Source organism: Myxine glutinosa, chromosome 1 (assembly GCF_964187855.1).
Source record: "Myxine glutinosa chromosome 1, kmMyxGlut1.1, whole genome shotgun sequence".
Classification (NCBI taxonomy): Eukaryota; Metazoa; Chordata; class Myxini; order Myxiniformes; family Myxinidae; genus Myxine; species Myxine glutinosa.
In genome coordinates, this window is record NC_136261.1 from 426379449 (window position 1) to 426402903 (window position 23455).

Consider the following 23455-nt stretch of genomic DNA (forward strand, 5'->3'; position numbering starts at 1 on the left):
CTTGCCAGTAACCATTTTGTAAAAATGAATGTGCAGCATATAACTCAATATGTCGAAATGTCACACACATCCATGCCCGTGGGATTCCCACGGGTGACCCCGCTAGTTTCTTATATTATATCACCTTTATCTATCAATATTGTTGAAATGAAGATCAAATAGCTGTATGTTGAAATATGTTGAAAAAGTCAAAACTTTACATGGGGGTTACTTACTTTTTCACGTGACTGTAGATATTGTTTGGCAAATCCACACTATATTATAATACACAATCACAAAACACCCCTCATTAGTAAATGGACCAACCCGTGATCGTGGCGGAACGTTGCGGTTTTAAAACTCAAAACATCTGTCCCAATGTGACACAAAACTACTGCAGCGATGCTGAAAAGGGAAACACAACTCAGCATTCGGGAGAGAGCATACCTGCTCCAGGTGAACACTGTATGTTTTGTTAGGTCGGACACTGTAAGGTCGAATCTCGATTCGACTTGAACCAATATCTAATCGCTTGTTCTTGTCGCTTAGCAACTCATAGTTTTGTCATAATTCGTCCACAACTTTTTGAGATATCGTGCTATAATATATCATTTTTGGCCCGATCTATCATTGGTGAAGAATCGTTTACAAAATTATGAAATTCTCCGACCCGGATTCGGATTCGGACCTTCACCAAAATCGAATATTTTCGTCCTTGTCACACACCCAACCTCTGCACCAAATTTCTTCCGAATCTATCAACAATTTTGTGAGATATTCTGTTCACAAACAAACAGACAAACAGAGGTGAAAACAAAACCTCCTTGATGATCCACCTTCATTGTGGAGGTAACAAAAGGTGAAAAGGGTTGAACATCACCCGAAATTAACTTTGTTCATTACACAAGCGGAAGAATCACAAAAGGGTCGTCAGTCTGTCCAGCTTGTGTGTTCAGTTACCAAGCAGCTTGCTATCGCTTGCCAAGCCAGTCGTTCCTTACCAACGGCTTTGTTGAAGTGCTTGCTTTTGTGCTTAAGCCACTTGGCGAGCACTCTACAATAAACTTTTTGTTCTTCCACGAGCCTCGTCTTTGTATCCAAAAACAAATAAATAAACAAGAAAGACGTCGTACAGAGCACAGTACTTGATATCATCCACCCCCAAGTCCCCCAAAAAGTTTCCATTGAGACATCAAATTGACCTTTTCATTGAGATTAAAGTTGACAATCTTAATCATCGCTCATTGATTTTCAGATGAAAATTTTATGATTTTAAAAGTTTGACTTTTAACCTTTTGACCTTAAATAGTTTGTCTCCCAAATCAGTGAGGGACTTTGCAATTGCTCTTTAATGTTCAGGTTAATCGGATGAAAATTGCTATTTTTTTAGACAAATTAATGATTTTAGAAGTTTGACCTACAGTTGACATTTGACCTTTTAACCTGAAAAAATAGTTCATTCCCCAATTCGGTGATTCAACATGCAAATGCTGTTCAACGTTAATGGCAATCGGATGAAAATTGACTATTTTAGAAAGTTGACCTCAAGATGACCTTTGACCTAAAAAAAATCAATAGGCTTCTCAGTTGTGACTACCTCTACAACTTGGTAAACTTTTCTGACGATCAGGGTAGAATTGTAACTTGTGGGCAATTGACATAAAAACAGACAAATAAGAAACCTGTCGTGCACAGAACGATACTTGCGAAATCCCTAAAATAGGTTGTTATCCTTTTGCTGATGTTGACCTTTAGCCGATGTTGACGTCAAAAATAATAGGTGGCTGAATTAATTGTCCTGATATGCAAATCCTCTTTAAATTTCAAGTGAATCGGATGAAAATTGAGGATTTTTATAAATCTGCCAAAATTGTTGACCTTTGGCCTATCCTGACGTTTTGACCTCAAAATCAATAGGTTTGTTTTTCCTGATGGCCAACTCTACGATTTGGTGAGGTTTCGTAAAGATCGGTGGTTTGTGCCCAGGGTTTGTGCCCAGGACCCCAAAAAATGTTAATCCACCTCTGCCTGACTGACTGAGTCACTCACATATACACTCACTCACTCACTGTGAATCACGCACTCACTCACTGACTAAGTGACACACTCACACACAACGACTCATACTCATTGACTGACTTAATCACATACTCTCTGACTGTCTGACTTACACCCACTTACTCACTCACATACATACTCATTGGCTCACACTGACTCAGTCAACTCAATGACTGACTCACACAATGCACTCACTGTCTGCCTCACTGACTCGCTCACTCACTGACTCACACTCACTCACTGACTGACTCCCTCAATGATGGACTGACTCACTCAAACCCACTCACTGACTGACTGACTCCCTCAATGTCTGAATGACTCACTCTGACTGTCTCACTTACACCCACTCACTCACTGACTCACTCAATTCACACTGACTGACTCACTCACACCCACACTCACTCACTCACTTACTTACCTTCACTCACTTACCTACGGATGGACACTGCTTGATCGATATGTTTACCGGACTAAGGTCCAGGTGAGCTAAAAAGGAGCTTGTTACCTGGTAAACGGTAAGTAAGACAAGTTTTAGGAATCCTTTTTGACATAACACGAATGTTAGTTAGTACACGTGATCATGGTGGGGAGTGACATTTATTTTATATCAATAAATTATAAAAAACGGGGAATATCAATTAATTATTTTAATTATAAAAGGGGGAAATACCAATTAATTATCTCATCATTTCTGCGTCAAATTGAGTGTGACGTCACATAATGTTGGATATTATTTTACATTGATCATTTCACAGGGAATCACTAGATTATTGGAGTCGATGAAACTTGTGTTATAATGCAAATGTACAATGTATTATACAAATGTACAATGGAAGTATACACGTCACGGACGTTGTTACGGATGTTAACTTGTTACATTACACATACACCGCCAAGTGGGTAAATATGGCATGCATGGTAATACGGTGGGTTGTACTTCCGGCGTCACTTCCGGGCTGGACGTGGGACATGACTTGCATGAACTGACATCGGCTCCGGCCTCCGTGTCCTTTTCCACAAGCGGCTGAAACAGTGATCGGTTCGGATCTTCTGAGGAAAAGGTTTGTTCGGAGTTTCTCATTTTATTATTAATACTGAGAAAGATATTCTGTAAAGTGATAATTTGAAGTGATTCTTTATAATAGTAATAGAGAGATCGGGCGACCATGATGATTTTACATAGCACGATATGACGAAGAGATGTGGATGGATTATGGCGAAGCTTTGGGGATGAGATGGGGAGGTGAGAAGAAGAAAAAGAAGCTGATTCGATTTAGGTTCAGGTCCGAATCCAGATCCGGTCCATCAGTGGATACAAAACGTTTCCTGTTTATCCTGGTGGAGGTTTGTGCGATACCGAGTGACGTTCTACTTCGTTACTTGTGAAACTAATCCTGGAGTTGGCTTCATGTTTAATGTGGCTGCTTTAGTTCAAGATTTTAGGGTCACGCCGTTAAAATAACACCAAGTGGGTTGACTCAGCGCGTCGTCCTTTTGAAGTCGGCAAAATGAGTACCGGCATCCCGGAAACAGGGGGCACTGCATCAGCGGCGCGCGAAACTGGAAGTGGTTTCTTTTTTTGAGGGGAATAGGTCTTAGGACTTGGTGACATAAATCATCAATTTTCAACATAGTATGGCAGATAGGTGCAGGAATTGTACCTTTGATGATACAAGCATGGCATTTGGCAAACAGTCAGAGTATATCCTAAGAAAGATATTTGGCGATAGGGCCATCGCAGATTTGTCCTTTTTTGAAAAATGGCCGCCATTGTTGTCACAGGACAAATCTGCGATGGCCCTAGAGTCAAATATCTTCCTCAGGGCATACTCCAACTGTGTGCCAACTCGCGTGCTTGTATCATCAGTCACAATTCTCCCAAATATTTCACCTATCTGCCATACTAACAGATTCACTTGATGTATGTATATATATGTATGTATGTGTCTATATATATATATATATATATATATATATATATATATATATATATATATATATATATATATATATATACATACATACATACATATAATGGTATCTGTAATCTGGTTCTCCAACCTAATGAGCGGACAACATGACGTCATCGCCATGCACGTCCGCCTTGCCTGCAAAGTTCCAGAGGAACCATCTATGTGCATCTATGTGCAAGGCGGACGTGCATGGCGATGACGTCATGTTGTCCGCTCATTAGGTTGGAGAACCAGATTACAGATACCATTATTATTAACTCCCAACCGCAACCAGGTCGACTTCATATGATGAGTGGATACCAGAGATAACGTCACCGCGTGGCAGGCGGTGCGTATCGCTCCCAGCAAGGTGCAGCAGCAGCTGTATGGGACACCTTGCTGGCGGTTCTCCACTGATGATATGAAGGTCGCATAGTGACTGATATATATATTGTTACAGATCGCGGTTTAGATGTTATGATGACCGAGCGGTGGTGTATTTAACCGCGACCTAACAGGATCCCTGACTCACCCGATTCACCCAGGACTTTGGCCGGATCGCACCGCAGCTGCTCAATGAGGGGAAAAGACGGAAACGACGAATGCAAAGAGGAAAAGGAATAAAACGAATAGACAGACAGAAGAGTAATTGAATTTATTATTTACACAAGCAAAAAGGAGCAATCAAGTTTTATTTACAACACAAGACGCAGGTGACACAGTGCAAATTTTAGCTTACCTACAGACTTAATTAAATACCCAGGGACAGAACAAACAAAACAAACTCATGTATACAAGAAGGGTGGAAAGGCAGGAGGTGGATGGCTGGAGGGAGAGGAAAGGTCCAAGGGGGTCCTGCAGCTCAACCGGCGCGTTTAGCAGCCGCCGTTCCTTTACGGTCCTGCTCCAAACCGCCGTTCAGGCCCCCTTTGGCTGTTGGGTGTTCTTGCTGCGGCGGCCTCCGCTGCGTTCCCAGGACTTGTCTGACTCGTTGGTCCACACCCTCAACTCTTTCTTGGTCCCTCACTCTTTACCACCGACTCCTCACCGCAATCAACGCAACCACTTGACCCCCACCTCTACTGACTGACTATTCACCACTCTCCACTTGACGACCGACTCTCAACCAACTCAGACCAACTCACAACTCACTTCCGTTCGCGCCTTTTATAGCGCCTCCAACAATTCAGCCGCCGGCGTTTTGGACACGCCCATCGGGGTGCTCACCTCGGCCCTGGTTGGTCGCGCGACCCTCGGGCTCCGCCCTCGATGACGACGGGTGGGTTCGCCCCTCCTCCCCTCTATGACGAGGTGGAGACTCGCCTTTCTTCCCCGACTCGAGCCTCGTGGTCAATGGTGGTTATTGGAGGGGAGGTGATTGGGAATCGAGGGCTCAGCAATGACGAGGGGGGATGTAATATGGGCAATCGAGGCTCGGCAATGACGAGAGGGGATGTAAAGGAAATGGGGATTTTTGGGGATGGGAATGAAAGGGGATCTATTCTCTTTCACTGGTGCAATGGAGTACTTCAATTAATGGGAGACACAGCCTTACTCTAAAACACAGAATAAGAGATAACTATCAAGAGGGGTATTCTATTACTTGGCTGACGTGTATGCTTGTGGACTAATTATGGGATGCCCTTTCACCTTTACACAGCTCCGGAGGTAGGGGGGCGCAGAATAAACAATAATCATCACCAATTTACCACAATACAACACAATCCAAAAAATACAGTCCTCATCTCCGCAACAATATATATATATATTGTCGCGATCCCGGCTGTGAAATGGTTCCCAGCACGGAATACGGACGTTAATGTCCGGGCTTCAAGTAGTCCACGGAGTGGACAGAGAGAACTCAATAAACACAATTGTGTTTTAATCGGCCTTCTAGGGGTAAGGCACGATGCTTTATTGGCTCGATCACAAAAACCATAAATGGTAACAGAATGGAATAAACTGCACAAAGCCTGCAGGAACTGTCGGCAACAGACGCTCCAAACAGGAAGCAGGTAAGATCACTCGCGGCTCCAATCGACGATCTCCGGGACTCGGAGGGTAACAGGATGGAATTCACCGCACAAGGCCGGCAGGAACGGTCGGCCAGCAGCTCCAACACGAAGCAGGCAATCACTCGCGGTTCCAATCTACGAGATCCGGGAATCACTCGTTCTCTTCCGGAGTTACTCGCTCGTAAAATACCGAACTGTAATCGACCAGCCCAACTCGGCTGTCGTGAGGATTCAAGGAAAGCCCTTTTGAGATTTCCCACTCGGAGCCTTCGAGCCGCGTCCGTTGCATAAGATGGCGACCGCGCTCTCTGACCCTCCACCAATCGCGTGAGGCTCAAAGGAGGTCACGTCACGCGGTGGGCGGGGCACCAAATCTGGGTGAGAACAGGTGGTTTCACCGGTGGTTTCTCACAGTCCTCCTCCCCTAAGTAAAAACCCCGTCGAATAGACGGCGTTTTTAAAACCAGTATTTGTAGTAGGTGCAAATCACATGGCAAGATGATGGCGGTAATCGCTAACAGGCAATTAACGCAATTAACAATTATTAACACTTATTAACAACAATAACGCAACAATACAACGCAACGCAATAGCGCAACAATAACGCAATTATTAACGCACAGGCAATTAACAGGCATTAACAGGTTAACAATGAACCAGTTTGGTTTTTTTTTTTTTTTCACACACAAATTTTAACACCATACACCACATTAATATCTACCCTACAAGAGTTACACTTCACACAAAGCACAATAGAGAGGCAAGGGGGCCAAACTCAAGTTGGGGGAAGCGTTGACAGGAAGGAAACGGGCCGAGACCTAGAGCGGCGGGTACTCCTCCGGTGTCGAGAACAACAGTCATATGCGTAATGACCCCTTTCACCGCACTGGTAACATCGATCGTTCGGGTCGAAAGGCCTGCGGACCAAAGGGCGTCTGAAACGAGGCCGCCGCGACATGCCATTCGACATCTCGACGCACACACGCGATCCGCAAATTAACCTTCCATCAAGGGCTCTGACCGAATCTTCAGCATCTCGTGGCTCTTCAAACTCAACAACTGCAAATCCAGGTGGGTTTCGAGCAACCCATACGTTGCGGAGTGGTCCGTAATGTTCGAAGACCCTCCCTAGCTCGGCTTTCGCTGCTCCATTGCCCAGGTTTCCCACATATACCTTAGCATTAGCGTTCCTGCTGAATCGCGACATGGCGGGAGCGGTCCCTGAGGAGCACGGCACCTGAGGGTGGCTTGACGAGCGGCCACCTTCTGGGCTAGGGGACCCATCAGCCGTACATCGTGAGTCCAGATCTTGATACGCGCTTCTTCAACCGTAGTCAAGCCTGATGTTGTAGGCCTGGTTGGAATATCATGTATTTGCAAGTCTGGTACACTCTGAACGACATATGCTGTGCTTGCTACCGCAGTTGAGCTTATCGGCTCAGTACTTCGAGGGGCGGGACGTAGAGATGAAGAGTTCTCGCCGCAATAATCGTGAGCAACTGCTCCCTGCAGTCCTGAGTCCACGCCACCCACAACGGTGGGCGACTTCTTCGCTCCTGCCCCACTCCCCGAAGCTTTACTGGCCAGACGAGCAGAACGTCGGGTAGCTACGCAACGTCCGGTTTTCGTTCTACTCTTCTTGCCCCTCACTGTCTCAATGGAGTCATCCCTCCTGTTAAGTCGGAGGGAGATCAGTGGAGCTCATCCGCCGGGCCCTCGCACACGACGGTGGCATCGGTGACCGAGGTCACTGCCACCGAGGCTAATTCCATTCATCCACTGTACCAGGATTATTCAGGGACAGCCTTAGTGGGTGGCCCTGATTCGATGCTGAAGTTTGAGGCCCAATACCTTCGGGATACTGGGGCGACACGGTGTGTTCTCCGGGCGGGGGTAGTTCCGGCCTCTCAGATGCGTTATACCGGCGAGTATACCCTCCTTCGGGGCATTGACCGGGTTCTTGGCCGGTATCCCCTTGCCCTCCTCGAGGTCCGGAGTGACATTTTTAAGGGTCCAGTGACCTGTGTGGTGGTACCCTACTACCCGATACCCGGGGTCTCCTTGCTGATTGGCAATGATGCCATGGCCAGGGAGGAGTCATTGACTCTGACCTGTGGGGGGGTCACGAGATCCCAGAGTAAACAAGCAGAGAGAGAGCGTGAGAGAGAGAGAGAGCGTGCTGCGGCAGCAGAGAGAGAGCATGCGGCAGCAGAGAGAGAGCGTGAGAGAGAGAGAGAGCGTGCGGCAGCAGCAGAGGCAGAGCGTGCTGCGGCAGCAGCAGAGCGTGCTGCGGCAGCAGAGAGAGAGCATGCGGCAGCAGAGAGAGAGAGCGTGAGAGAGAGAGAGAGCGTGCGGCAGCAGCAGAGGCAGCAGCAGAAGCTGAACACGTCAGAGAGCATGAGTTGCGAATGTTGACTGAACGACCGCGGGCAGAGGGGTCTGCTGCAAGAATCCCGGACGAGCCCCCATTTGTCGCGATCCCGGCTGTGAAATGGTTCCCAGCACGGAATACGGACGTTAATGTCCGGGCTTCAAGTAGTCCACGGAGTGGACAGAGAGAACTCAATAAACACAATTGTGTTTTAATCGGCCTTCTAGGGGTAAGGCACGATGCTTTATTGGCTCGATCACAAAAACCATAAATGGTAACAGAATGGAATAAACTGCACAAAGCCTGCAGGAACTGTCGGCAACAGACGCTCCAAACAGGAAGCAGGTAAGATCACTCGCGGCTCCAATCGACGATCTCCAGGACTCGGAGGGTAACAGGATGGAATTCACCGCACAAGGCCGGCAGGAACGGTCGGCCAGCAGCTCCAACACGAAGCAGGCAATCACTCGCGGTTCCAATCTACGAGATCCGGGAATCACTCGTTCTCTTCCGGAGTTACTCGCTCGTAAAATACCGAACTGTAATCGACCAGCCCAACTCGGCTGTCGTGAGGATTCAAGGAAATGCCCTTTTGAGATTTCCCACTCGGAGCCTTCGAGCCGCGTCCGTTGCATAAGATGGCGACCGCGCTCTCTGATCCTCCACCAATCGCGTGAGGCTCAAAGGAGGTCACGTCACGCGGTGGGCGGGGCACCAAATCTGGGTGAGAACAGGTGGTTTCACCGGTGGTTTCTCACAATATATATATACTAGCGGGGTCACCCGTGGGAATCCCACGGGCATGGATATGTGTGACATTTCGACATATTGAGTTATATGCTGCACATTCATTTTTACAAAATGGTTACTGGCAAGTCATCAGATCCAGAAATGGTGTGAATTTAGTTATTTCACATAATATGTGACCCCTCACTCCTCTCCACCTGACACTCTCCTGTCTCCACCTGACACTCTCCTGTCTCCAGCTGACACTCTCCTCTCTCCACCTAGCACTCCTCTCCTCTCCAAACCCTCACATCCCTCTCCTTTCCAATCCCTCACCTCTCCAATCCCTCACACTCCTCTCCTCTGCAATCCTTCACACGCCTCTCCAATCGCGCCTCACACTCCTCTCCAATCGCGCCTCACACTCCTCTCCAATCGCGCCTCACACTCCTCTCCAATCGTGCCTCACACTCCTCTCCAATCGTGCCTCACACTCCCCTCCAATCACTCCTCTCCAATCGTGCCTCACACTCCTCTCCAATCACGCCTCACACTCCTCTCCAATCGTGCCTCACACTCCTCTCCAATCGCGCCTCACACTCCTCTCCAATCGCGCCTCACTCGCCTCTCCAATCGGCTTTCCCCGTCTCGTTTCTCTCCTTTTTCTCCCGTCTCGTTCTTTTTCTTGCTCCAAATCGGCCCGTCGGAATCGGAAATCGGCCCGTCTCGCCCGTCGGCCCGTCGGAATCGGAAATCGGCCCGTCTTGCTTTTGTGCTTGTGCGTAAATAAATTGTGTTCATGACACCATTTCTGGTGTTGGGCTAGCGGCTAGGGTGCCGGCTTAGGATCCTGGGTTCGAATCTCGGTCGATCGCCGAATTAATGCCAGGGGGGTTGACTCAGCCTGTCATCCTTCCGAGGTCGGCTAATTGAGTACCAGTTCACTGGTAATTCCCTGTTTGTCGTTGAAGGCGGCAAAAAGGGTTGGCGTCAGGAAGGGCATCCGGCCGTAAAACATTGCTTCAAAAAGGGGACAAAAAAACAACAACTACCACGGTCCCCGAAAAGGCCAACCCCCGCTTTGCGGGGAAAAATGGCCTCTAAACGGTGGTTTTTACACCATTTCTGGATCTGATGACTTGCCAGTAACCATTTTGTAAAAATGAATGTGCAGCATCTAACTCAATATGTCGAAATGTCACACACATCCATGCCCGTGGGATTCCCACGGGTGACCCCGCAAGTTTGCATTGACGTTCGTCGATGGACTCGTTCGCCCGTCTCATTCGTTTTCTTGCTGCATCCTGTTCAAGTCTGCGTTCTTCATCGATCGTCTCATTCATTTTGGAAATAGAAGTTTCCACGCAGCGCATGAATTGTCACGATCCTCAAGAGGAATTTGTCTCGTAATCATCAAATGATAAATGGCAAGTAAATTATATTGTGGAAAATTAAAGATTTCAAATAAACCTATTTAAAGTGTATTCGCACATAACTAATTTTAAAAAACGAAGAAATATCTCTCGGTAATTTCCTGAAACATATTTTACTTCCGGCTAATAATGTTGAATTAAATAAAAACGAAGAAATATATGTCGGCATCATTGTTGACGTTTTTGTGACGACTGTCATCAAACGAAAAAGTAATATATCTTAACGGAAAAGCAAAAGCGAATTTTTAATATATATCGACACGTTGCCGTCGGTGTCATGTTGGGCGGTGTATGATACACCATGACGCGATTTTTAAAAATATATCTCTGCATTTTCCCGCGTGTGTGGAATGTTCTCAATTATTGCTGACACCGAGTCCAAAACCATCGATAAAAATGAAATCATATGGTGAGTTAGATTGGAGATAAAGGCGTGAGAGAGACTCAATGGCCTTGAAGTTGAAGTTACAGGCGTTTGAGAATTCATTTCGTTCTATAAACGGCAACTTTCATTGGATTTCCTTCCCGTTTTTTTTCAACCGAGTCGAAAACTATGTTAGCGACTGTGAAAAATGAAATGATATATCGAATTTTTAATATGTATCGACACGTTGCCGTCGGTGTCATGTTAGGCGGTGTATGATACACCATGACGCGATTTAAAAAAATATATCTGCATTTTCCCGCGTGTGTGGAATGTTCTCAATTATTGCTGACACCGACTCTAAAACCATCGATAAAAATGAAATCATATGGTGAGTTAGATTGGAGATAAAGGCGTGAGAGAGACTCAATGGCCTTGAAGTTACAGGCATTTGAGAATTCATTTCGTTCTATAAACGGCAACTTTCATCGGATTTTCTTCTCGTTTTTTTTCAACCGAGTCTAAAACTATGTTAGCGACTGTGAAAAATGAAATGATATATCGAATTTAAAATAGATATCGACACATTGCCGTCGGTGTCATGTTGGGCGGTGTATGATACACCATGACGCGATTTTAAAAAATATATCTCTGCATTTTCCCGCGTGTGTGGAATGTTTGTGGAAAATTAAAGATTTCAAATAAACCTATTTAAAGTGTATGCGCACATAACTAATAAAAAAAACGAAGAAATATCTCTCGGTAATTTCCTGAAACATATTTTGCTTCCGGCTAATATGTTGAATGAAATAAAAACGAAGAAATATATGTCGGCATCATTGTTGACGTTTTTGTGACGACTATCATCAAACGAAATAGTAATATATCATAACGGAAAAGCAAAAGCGAATTTTTAATATATATCGACACATTGCCGGCGGTGTCATGTTGGGCGGTGTATGATACACCATGACGCGATTTTAAAAAATATATCTCTGCATTTTCCCGCGTGTGTGGATTGTTCTCAATTATTGCTGACACCGAGTCTAAAAGTAAAACCATCGATAAAAATGAAATCATATGGTGAGTTAGATTGGAGATAAAGGCGTGAGAGAGACTCAATGGCCTTGAAGTTACAGGCCTTTGAGAATTCATTTCGTTCTATAAACGGCAACTTTCATCGGATTTTCTTCCCGTTTTTTTTCAACCGAGTCTAAAACTATGTTAGCGACTGTGAAAAATGAAATGATTTATCGAATTTGATTTGAAATAAAACTGGGGGAGAGCAAGACACCACGGGCCTACAAAACAGGACTCAAAGCTATGCGAGTTAATAAAATGGTGGATATTTGTTTATAGCCACTCCCAGAATGGGTGGAGCTATGGGTGGAGCTACTCTGCAAACCGAGTAAGCCACACCCCGGACAGACACCCAACAGATAGACAGACAGACAGACAGAATCATCTACGGCTATTATAATATAGATATATATATATATATTTATTTATTTATTTATTTATATATATTTATATATATTTATTTATATTTTCTTGGGGAAAATGGCAGTGGCATAGAAAATGCCCTTTTATATGGTATGTGCCATGTGTGGCAAACTATAGAAAAGGCCCCTTTTAGTTAGGTCCAAAACTTCAATTCCGTGACCATTTTCTGGCTAGTAAGGTTTGATGATTGATTTGACTTCTATTGAAATTTTATAACAAAAATAGCCTCTATGTCCCTCCCAAAAATTCCGGCATTTTTCGCCAGAGGCCCGAATCCAAGATGACCGCTGGCACTATCTTGAAAAATTAAGTTTTGAACCAGAACACCTAGAATCACGTACAAAGACACTTTTTTGGGTAATTTGACCACGAGGATTCCGAATCTGACATTAGTTTGACGTTATGACATTATTTTGACCCAGAAATCCAAGATGGCCACCATCCAGTAGAGCGAAAATGCAACTTTTGTACTTAAACATGTTAAAGAAACTACCTCCATAAGGATATCTTGCAGTAAAGTAATTGATGATTGCATGACAAGTAAACTCATTACACTTCAAAATAAGCTATTTTTAATAGCTGTGACTTGAACAGTTTTCAAATGAAGTAATTAATCAATATGACCTTTAATTATATGATTAGTCCGAATCAGAGCATTCTGCTTCACTAGAATCTGAATCATCATATTCCGATGAATCTCCCCGCCTTTGTACATCATCATCTCGCTCCTCATTCCCCTCCTGGCTCTCATCTTCCTCACTCTCTTCAGCTGGCCCTGGTGCAGGTAGATGTGTCGGGAGAGCAGGTTGCGTGTGGCGGACAGGGCGACAGCAACCACCCACCAGCTCCCAGCCATGTCCGAGTGGCGAGGGGTGGTGTTTCTTGGAGGGATGACGCACAAGATATGCCAAGTAGTTTGCTCGGAGGCAGTGTTGGCGTAGGCTGTCTGCATCTGGAGGGAGACGGATAAATGATTTGTTTTTCAGTGTCTTCCACTTTGCTGCACGGGCCTCAGCCATGGTGCTACTCTTTTTGTCGCCATAGATGACATGTCGTGTGAACTGGAAGAGCTCCTCTAGCACCTCCTCCTCAAGGTCAAGGCTATCTCCACACAGCAAGAGCTGCCGTCGAGCCACAGGGCTCTTTGCCACCCGGTCATACACCAACCTCTTACCCTTGCCATAGAAGCCTGAGTTGGCATCACAGCCTGTCATACAGTGCAGCTGCACAATACAGTCTGCCATCTCGTCATTAACCAGGCCATGACATAAGATAGTCTCCTTCTTCCTCTTGATACAGAGCTTTCTGGGCAGCTGCTGCGAGATGACTGCTGCCGCGACATAGGCATCGGTATCAGCGGTATCAATGACAACAGGGCCACTGTAGCCTGATTCACGCAGAACTGCATAAGCAGAAAAGAGGACAGTATCAGCCTCAGACTGGTCAAAGCTGTAGTTCTCCATTGGTTGCTGGGTTGACAAATTGGTGCAGTGGGAGCCAACAGAGTAGACAATCTCTGCATCAACACTCTCTGCAAGGTCTGTCAGGTAGGTGCATATCAGCTTTTGCATCCGCCCCTTGTTGCTGACGCTACATAGAAGTGTTTTGAATGCTTGGGCAGAAGGGAAGGGGTCATTCAATTTCATGTAGGTGTTGGGTATATGTGCCTTACCCTGTACGCGCAGGTCTCGCTCGTCATCTTTAGTAGAGTATGGTGTGTCATATGGGTCATTCACACAGAAGATACGTTCAGCATCACCATGGCGGGCAAGGATGATGGAAGACACCTTGTGGACATAGTCTGACCACTTGTATGGGGTGCCATGTTGTGTCTGCCGAGCCTCTGCTGATGGAGTTGCCATCCTCCAAATCATGCCCATGTCGATGAGAGCGGTGTAGGGTTCCTGTAGATCTGCAGATTGCAGAGAGAGTTTCTGGATGAGCTTACTCTTCTGTGTCTTCCTGTATGTTCCATTGGAGTTGAATAAAGCCAGACACTCCTCAACAACACGATGTTCCAGCAACTCAGTGAGGTCCACAAGATGACTGACCTCAACCAGGTTGATCACTGCCTTGAGAGCATTCTGCTCCATTTCAGCAGCTCTCGTTTTGAGTCTGGCATGGTCCAGAGGTCACGTAGGAGAAGCACGTTCGGGTAGCTGATCCCCATGCCCAGCTTGTAGTAAGAGTCAATAAGCTCCTTGCTGCGAGTCATCCCATGAAGGGTGACAGTGGCATTGATGGCGGTAGTGGTGGGTCGCTTTGTAATGTACTGCGTGATGAGAGAGGTGAGAGAGAGTGTGCAGGGAGACAGATCTACCTCCTTCTTCCCCTGCAAAGCAGATAGCAGCTGCACCATGAGAGGCGAGAGCTCTTCCTCCTCTTCTAGCTCCTCGACTCTTGGCGGCCATGGGATGGGTTTGATTGACTTGACATCATCCTTGAGCCGCTTAGCCACATTGTGCACCAGTTGTTCACTGCTAACACCGATGGCGGAGAGTGCTGCTTCAACATATGAACCACCCCCAGACGTGTCATAGACTAGGTCGCTCTGGTTTCTCTGAGGGCGGGAGTGGAAGCCGATCTTGCCCTCAAACTCCCGGGTCAGGATATCTTTGATAAAGGATGACTTGATGCTGGATGTTGAGAAGCCATACCGAGATATGATAGAGCTGTAGTCTTTGAGGAGGCTCTGTAGTGACCTTAGCTCACGTTCCTCAAAGATAACTGTTCTGATGTGGTCAAACAAGATAGTCTGAGCCTCACGGAGATTGACATTGTGCATGCATGGGAGTTTGTCATCTTCACTCATTTTCTGGTAACTACGCACATATTTCAACCAGCATTTGTTGTGATATCTGATCTCAATCGCATATGGGTCATCAGCTGCAAAATCGATCACACCGTTGATTCTGTCTTGCATGCTCTGATCTTCGAGGGCCACCGTGTGACTCTTGAATGTTGCCCATGCATTATCATACGAAATCAGGGACAGCTTTGATTCTGGGTGCTTTGCCGACTCCGGTTTACAGCACCAGACACATTTTGTTTTTTCATGTATCAGCCCTTCTACACTTGATCGCAGCCGCTTGGCAGGTGGAGAAGCAGCCGGGGGGAAAGCCTCAGACATGGACGAAGACTGAGATTGGCATTCCTTGACTTCTCGTTTTTTCTGTCTTGTCTTGGCCTGCTCCAGTTTATTAGCATTCCATAAGGTCAGCCTACATGATTTATGGACACATTGTCTGCTGGGACCATTATCCCAATTGACTGTTGCATAAACGTCTCCGAACTTGTCAAGACCGCTCCATAACAGGGCTTTTTTCTTGAGATTTTCCCAACTCAACAGAGGTAACGACATCAGTGGCTTCATTGCAAAGCCCGCCACACTGGAGGACACACGGAACGGTGGACATTCTCTTGACAGCTATCTTCTGAATACTGCGCTTCTCAGTGCCGTCTCATTCGCTCGTATACTCCCTGGAAAGACAGAAATAAGTATATGACATTACACACACAGACAAATAAAAAACAAGAAAATAGCAATTCACTAATCAGGACCTCAATTCCGTGGCCAGTATAGATTTAGCCAAAATAATGTGTTAATTCATGATCATATGTTCTCCCATTTAAAAGTTGCTTTTTCGCTCTACTGGATGGTGGCCATCTTGGATTTATGGGTCAAAATAATGTCATAACGTCAAACTAATGTCAGATTCGGAATCCTCATGGTCAAATTACCCAAAAAAGTGTCTTTGTACGTGATTCTAGGTGTTCTGGTTCAAAACTTAATTTATCAAGATAGTGCCGGCGGTCATCTTGGATTCGGGCCTCTGGCGAAAAATGCCGGGATTTTTGGGAGGGATATAGAGGCTATTTTTGTTATAAAATGTCAATAGAAGTCAAATCAATCGTCAAACCTTACTAGCCAGAAAATGGTCACGGAATTGAAGTTTTGGACCTAACTATTTATATGGTACTAGTGTGACTCGGCGCGCACCGCACGCCTCACCACATGTTGTTTCAGAGGGATAGGCATCTTTGACCATTTTGGTGTCTTTTGGGTCTTCATGGTGTTTTGGTTCTTCAGAGTCTTTTGGTTCCTCTGGGCCTTTAAGGGTATTTTGGGGCTTTGGGGGTGTCTTGGGTCTTCGGAGTCTTTTGGGTCTTCGGAGTCTTTTGGGTCTTCGGTGTCGTCAGGGGCTTTTGGGTCTTGAGTCTTTTGTTTCCTCTGGGCCTTTAAGAGTATTTGGGGTATTTTGGTTCTTCGGGGTATTTAAGGGTATTTTGGTTTGAAAGGGTCTTGAAGAGTCTTTGGGGTCTTCAAGAGTTTTTTGGGTCTTCAGGGTTTTTTGTCTTCAGGGTGTTTTGGGTCTTCAGTGCCTTCAGGGGATTTTGGGGCTTTTGATTCATCTAGGTATTTTGGGTCTTCAGGGTCATTGTAGTCTTCAGGGTGTTTTGAGTCTTCAGGGTGTTTTGAGTCTTCAGGGTGTTTTGGGTCTTCGTAGTGTTTTGGGTCTTCGTGGAGTTTTAGTTCTTCATGGTGTTTTGGGTCTTCATGGTGTTTTGGTTCTTCGTGGTGTTTTGGGTCTTCGGGGAGTTTTGGGTCTTTGGGATGTTTTGGGTCTTCAGGATGTTTTGAGTCTTCGGGGTGTTTTGGGTCTACGGGGTCTCAGCAGTCAAAACGTAATTGATAGGGTTAATTAAGAGGGTGTTAATTTTATTTGAAGAAGAAGAAGAATACATTTGCGTTGCATATAAACAAACATCCAGAATGACATTACTCCATAACCATATACGTTTGCTCTATTATAATGAACTAGGGCATGCCCGTACGTGGGTGCCCGTTCCTTGGCAAAAAAAAAAAAAAACGCTACCCGTACGCTCTACCCCGCCCGTACGCCCGTACGCCCGTAAACAAAAAAAACAACGCTCTTCGCTTCCGCCCTTCGCTCTGACTGAATTGGGAGAAATAATGCGCATAAGAAATCGGGAAATTATTATTTTCTCCGGAAGAAATCGAATTACGAACCGTAATGGCGCACGCGCTTGGCTCGGCTCGCTCTCACATCGGCCACGCCTACGCAACAACGTGTTCTGTGATTGGCTGCCGGAAGTGCAGTCTTCACTGTCCGGAAGGTCGCAAATCGCAGTTACGATGAATCGCAAATTAGTTTTAATTAGTTTTAAAACATAGTTTAATGCCAACATAGTTTGCCAACGTGAAATAAATGAATACGCTCTCAAATGTGCCGTCCGAGGCAGAGTCTGTTCGCCACGTTCGGCACACGTGATAGCTCGCTGCTCTCTGATTGGTTGAATCGTTTTTTGGACATAGCTCGGTAACTACTTGTCCGATTAATATGAAACCTTGAAAAGGCACATCCTCGGGTCCCCAGCAATATACCTGGCAAGTTTCAAGTATATCGGACCCGTGGTTGTCGAGAAACAGCGGTCACAGACATACAGACATACAGACATACAAACATACAAACATACAAACATACACACAGAGATTACTGGAATTATAGATAGATATATGATATTGTTGCGGATTCAGGTCGGCGCTCCCCTTATGAAGGGGGGGTTAATCCCCTTGTCTTTTAAGCTGGCCGTCCCCCAATCCTGGAAGCTATGACGTCACATCCGGTCGGAATCAGCTCGGGTCATTGGTCAATGAAGTCCCAAATACCTACGTACTAACCCGACCGTAAAGCGAGGAGACAACACCCACCCGAGCCGCAGCATTAATGGATACGCCGAGCGAAGTGAGCCGTGACTCAAGCCATTAACAAAGACTAACCCGATCCTGAGCGGTTCCGAAATCATGCCACAGGTACTCAAGTGGTAAAAGACACAAACGATCGAATAAGAGGAAACCTAGAAAATAAGAAGAACAAAGAGTGGGTTTATTAATTATATACAAGAACACAAAAGAAGAACGAAAGGAATATACAAGAGCAAAAGGACACAGGGCAAGCTTAACAATACAGTCTTATTTACAACCCCGGACAAACAGACAGACACTCACACAGGAAGGTAGCGGTAGGGGAGGAAGGTCCAAGCAGATGGTTCCAGGCGTTGAGGTCTGGCTGCATGTGTCGACTCGTACCGTGGCGAAAACCCGGGCAGGCAGCTAGCGTGTATCGTTGGCGTGTGCCCGGACCTTACATATGGCGGGGGTGAAGTCCTTCGCAAGTCCGTATGCGCAGTTCCTATGAATTCATATTCCCCATCCAACTTCTATCCAACTTCTATCTACCCATCCCAACTCTCTCTTCCTCATATGTGGTGATTTCAACTGTCACCATGCCAGTTGGCTGGGGGTGGGTACCTCTCTCACCAGCCATGGCTCTTCAGCAAAGGACTTCTGTGACTCACTGGGACTGACACAATCTGTCAATTTCCCAACCCGGATCTCAGTCAATGGAGAATCTTCTCTTCTGGACTTGGTTATGACTAACTTCCCTGAAAATGTCTGCTGCTCTTCTTCTGCTCCAATCGGCTCTTCTGATCATGTGCTTGTTAAAGTGGACATCTCTCTGACCATTTTCAGAGAGCCTCGTCAGCGTCGACGAGTCTGGCATTTCACTCAGGCCAACTGGCACGGTCTTCAAGCAGCCATCAATCATCTGGACTGGTCTCCCATCTCTCCTGCCTCTGACATCAACTCATCCTGGGATTTCTTCCAAAGTAAATTGCTCTCTCTCATGCACAGATTTATCCCTTCTCGTCTTCAGTTGTCATACCCTTCCTCCTGTCCATGGTACACGGAATCTTGTGGTGAGGCTATTGCCCAGAAACAACTTGCTTTCGTCTCCTGGAAATCAAATCCAACGGAAGGAAAATCTCATTTCCTTTCACAAAGCCCGAAAAAGTGTGTGTCCACCCTCAGGAGAGCCAGGAAACAATATCCCTCCGTCCTTAGGACCGAACTCTCTTATCTGTCTCCCTCTTCCAAATCCTGGTGGCGTCTGGTCAAATCTGTTTCTGGTGTTTGTTCCCCCTCCATCCCCTCCCTCACCTCAAATGGCCACACGGCTGACTCCGCATGTGAAAAAGCTGAATGCCTCAACTCTGTGTTTGACTCTAAATCTTGTGTCCCAAACCCATCCCTCTCTGTACCCACCATACCCAGTCATACCCAGCTGCTCCTGGACTCTGTGTCCTTTCCTCCTGACAAGGTGGAAAAGTTTCTGTCAACCCTCGACTCTGATTCTGCAACTGGACCTGACGGCATCAGCCCACGGGTCCTAAAATCATGTTCTTCCGCTCTTTCACTCCCTCTCTCTGTTCTCTTCACCCTCTCTTTTGCTCAAGGTCATCTTGCATCTGCTTGGAAATCTGCCAACATCACCGCTTTGCACAAAAAAGGTGCAAAAACAGATCCCAGCAACTACAGACCAATCAGCCTTCTCCCAATTATCAGCAAAGTCATGGAATCCATCATTGCTTCAGATATGAAATCTTTCCTCTTCTCCAATGGCTTGATCTCTGATCATCAATTTGGTTTCAGACCTGGACACTCCACTCTGGACATGCTGCTTCTGATTTCTCAACAATGGATGGAGGTCCTCAACGCCAAACAGGAAATTAGAGCAGTCTCCCTTGACATATCACGTGCCTTCGATACGGTCTGGCACCCCGCTCTGCTCACCAAACTCTACTCTTTTGGTATCCATGGAAATCTCCACGCATGGCTGGCGGACTGCCTCTCTCGTCGTAGTCAACGTGTGGCCCTGAATGGGTTTCTCTCATCTCCTCTTCCTGTTCAGGCTGGAGTTCCCCAAGGCAGTGTTTTGGGCCCTGTGCTTTTTCTGGTCCTCATCAATGATCTCTCTGACTCTCTCGAAAATCCTCTCTATCTCTTTGCTGACGACTCTACTCTCTGTCGCTCCATTCTTCATCCCTCAGATCGGCAGTCTGCAGCCTCCTCACTCTCTGCAGACCTTGACAAAATCACAGACTGGGCAAACAAGTGGAACATGTCTTTCAATCCTGACAAATCTCACACTCTTACGATGTCTCTCCGAAAAGACCGACTGGACAACCCTCCCATCCACTTTCTGAATAATCCTCTCCAAGAAGTTCTGTCACTCAAGCTTTTGGGTCTCACTATCTGCCATGATCTTTCCTGGAAAAACCACATTTCAAATCTGGTCTCCAAAGCCAGTCGCCGACTGGGCATCCTCCGTCGTGCGAAGTCCTTCCTTGGCACACCTGAGCTCCTCACCACATACAAGGCTTTCATCCGCAGCTCAATGGAATACTGCTCTCCCCCCTCTGGGCTGGTGCTCCTGCCTCACACCTACCTCGCCTTCATGCTGTTGAAACCAAAGCATTCCGAATCATTGGAATCTCCCGCGATGAAGCTAACTCCAAGGGCCTCTCACTCACTCATCGCAGGCAGGTTGGTGGTCTTTCCGTCTTCTACTGACTCCTCTCTGGCCTTGCCCCCCCAGCTCTCTCTGGGCTCTGTCCCGCAAATATTCCTACAGGTCGCACAAGATCTGCCTGCAACCCTCTTTTGGTTAAACTGCCAAAATCAAGACCCTCTGCTCACCTTCACTCCTTCATTCCTCTTTTCTCCCACCTCTAGAACAAACTCCCTCACTCTCTTCAATCCCACTCCACCCTCCAAGTCTTTAAAACAGCTGTTCACCACCATCTCTTATCTTACCCCATCCAAAACCTTGATCTTTTCTACCCCCGCTAATTTCACCCCAATTCCACTTTTTGAAATACCAACTTCTGTCCTGGAAGTCCTTGGTGTCCTTGTGCTTTATACTTCTCCCTCCCCACCCCCTCTTCCCATGCCTCCTCCCCCAGGGCCCTCTGCCTTCCACACATCTCCCTGCTCTCGGATGTTGTGTTTGTGTGCTTCCCCTTTTCTCCCCATCTTGTCTTCCGCTCCCTCTTTTTGTGTATTTTGTTTGTCTGGTCGATTTGTTTGTGAAGTAAATGTTAGCTCTTTCACGAGCCTTGATTCAGTATCCAAAAAAAACAAAAAACATTAGGAATTCCCCAGCGCAGCTCGTTCCAACGCAGCTCTCTCCCAATGCAGCTGTCAGTGCCCTCTGTTAGCGCAGCTCTCCCACCCACTCTGCTTGTGAACTTACTCGGCTTCTCTCCCCCTCTCTTCTCTTCTCTGTGAAAAGGCACTGCGGTTGCGCTTATATAACGCGCTTGGAAAATCCATGCGTGCTTCATCGAGCCACGCCTATCATTGAGCTTACCTCAGCTGTGATTGGTCATCGATGGCTCACCGGCTCCACGCTCGATGGCTCGTGGACGAGGCCACACCTCTTCTTGTGGCTCCGCCCCTTCTTTCCTTGAGCCGACCGCGTGTTCAATGGCGTTTGAATGCAGCGAAAGCTGCTAATAAAACCACGTGAGAGCATTGAGAGGGACAAGCCCTGTCTGTCGGTGGGCATGATGGAGTAGCTTGGAGAGAGAGAGGTTCGAATGTGATGAATGGGGCCTACCTTATTTGATTAATGCAATGCAGATTCAACTATTGGGAACACAGCCTTAACTAAACACAGACTAAAGAAATAACTGAAAGTTCCTATGGTGTCCTACGTGTTGCATGTGGACTAACTATGGGTGCGACCTTATTAATTGCTGGGATATTTACAAGAGTTATTATTTACAAGTGAGGGGTTCTCAAAACCGCAACACTGCACCCTCCTTTCCTCCAGGCCCGTCCCGGGCTGAAACAACTTTAATTTAATGTGACACTTAGGTGTGGTAACCCTCTACTTTTAACCTCACCCTGAGTGCAACAGTTTTAACACGTACTATGTCCCGCCTGCTGCATTGGATTCTACCTAACAGACATGCCCACAGACAAACTGAATTACGGAATTATTCTCAAAACTACACATTTAGCCGGTGGGGAGCATTATTTACAAGACTACTATTAATTTGAGTATTTACAACTCAAACCCAGGACCTGTCTTTTTGCGGGAAACAAAAGCAGAAACTTTTGAAAAGAGGAAGATCATTGCCATGCACTGCACTGATAAACCATACCATATGCACCAATAAAATAAAATGCATGAAAAGCACCACAAAGCACCAGAGCACCAAAACGCACCATAACAAAATAAAATGCACCAAACACGTTTCAAAACAATAACAATGGCGTCTTCTGATGTCTTCTCTGCTGGGCCGCTGGTTCTGGTTGCCTCCTTACTTGCCGCCTATTTAATATTAAAAAAGGGCACGCACCGCATCCGCTTTTTATTTAAGGCCAGCAGGGCCAACTGAGGTGGTCCACCTGCTGGGCATAGTTGCCACCTTAACCGTGGTCCACAAGCAAGAGGCTGCTGGCAGCAATGGTCGGTCCCAGCAGAGATGCCAGGCCACAGTACGTGTGGTCCAAAGTGGTGCCAGGCCACGGTACGTGTGGTCCAAAGTGGTGCCAGGCCACAGAACGTGTGGTCCATACAGTCACGTGAAAAAGTAAGTACACCCCATGTAAAGTTTTGACTTTTTCAACATATTTCAACATACAGCTATTTGATCTTCATTTTAACAATATTGACAGATAAAGGTGATATAATATAACAAATACCATGAAACATTTACATTTTGTAGTCCATTGTATAATTTAAATAAACATAAATGCAAATTTCGCATGTGGAAAAAGTAAGTACACCCTTGGCTCGAAGAGTTGGTATTGCCCCCTTTGGCAGAAACAACCTCAAGTAGGCGTTTCTTATAACTGTCTACCAGTCTCTGACATCGACTGGGTTAAATTTTTGCCCACTCCTCCATGCAGAATTATTTCAGCTGTGCGATGTTTGAGGGGTTTCTTGCATGCACAGCTCGTTTCAAATCCCCCCACAACATCTCGATGGGATTTAGATCCGGGCTTTGACTTGGCCATTCCAGAACCCTCCATGTCTTTCTTTTCAGCCATTGCTTGGTGGATTTACTGGTATGTTTAGGGTCATTGTCGTGTTGCAAGGTCCACCTTCGGTTGAGCTTCAACTCTCCGACAGATGGCCTGACATTATCCTCAAGCACCCTCTGGTACAATGAATAAT

General features: G+C 46.2%; 1 protein-coding gene across 2 annotated transcripts in view; it reads left to right on the plus strand.

The window, feature by feature from the left end:
- Positions 1–2978: 2978 nt before the first annotated feature.
- The window catches only part of LOC137418188 (uncharacterized), a 53469-nt gene continuing 32992 nt past the window's right edge, over positions 2979–23455 (plus strand). Inside the window, exon 1 of one of the 2 annotated variants that reach the window (XM_078770652.1) lies at positions 2979–3098. The gene's annotated coding sequence lies outside the window, so the exon portion shown is untranslated. The remainder of the gene's footprint in view (positions 3099–23455) is intronic. The other variant, XM_078770653.1, reaches the window with a different exon arrangement.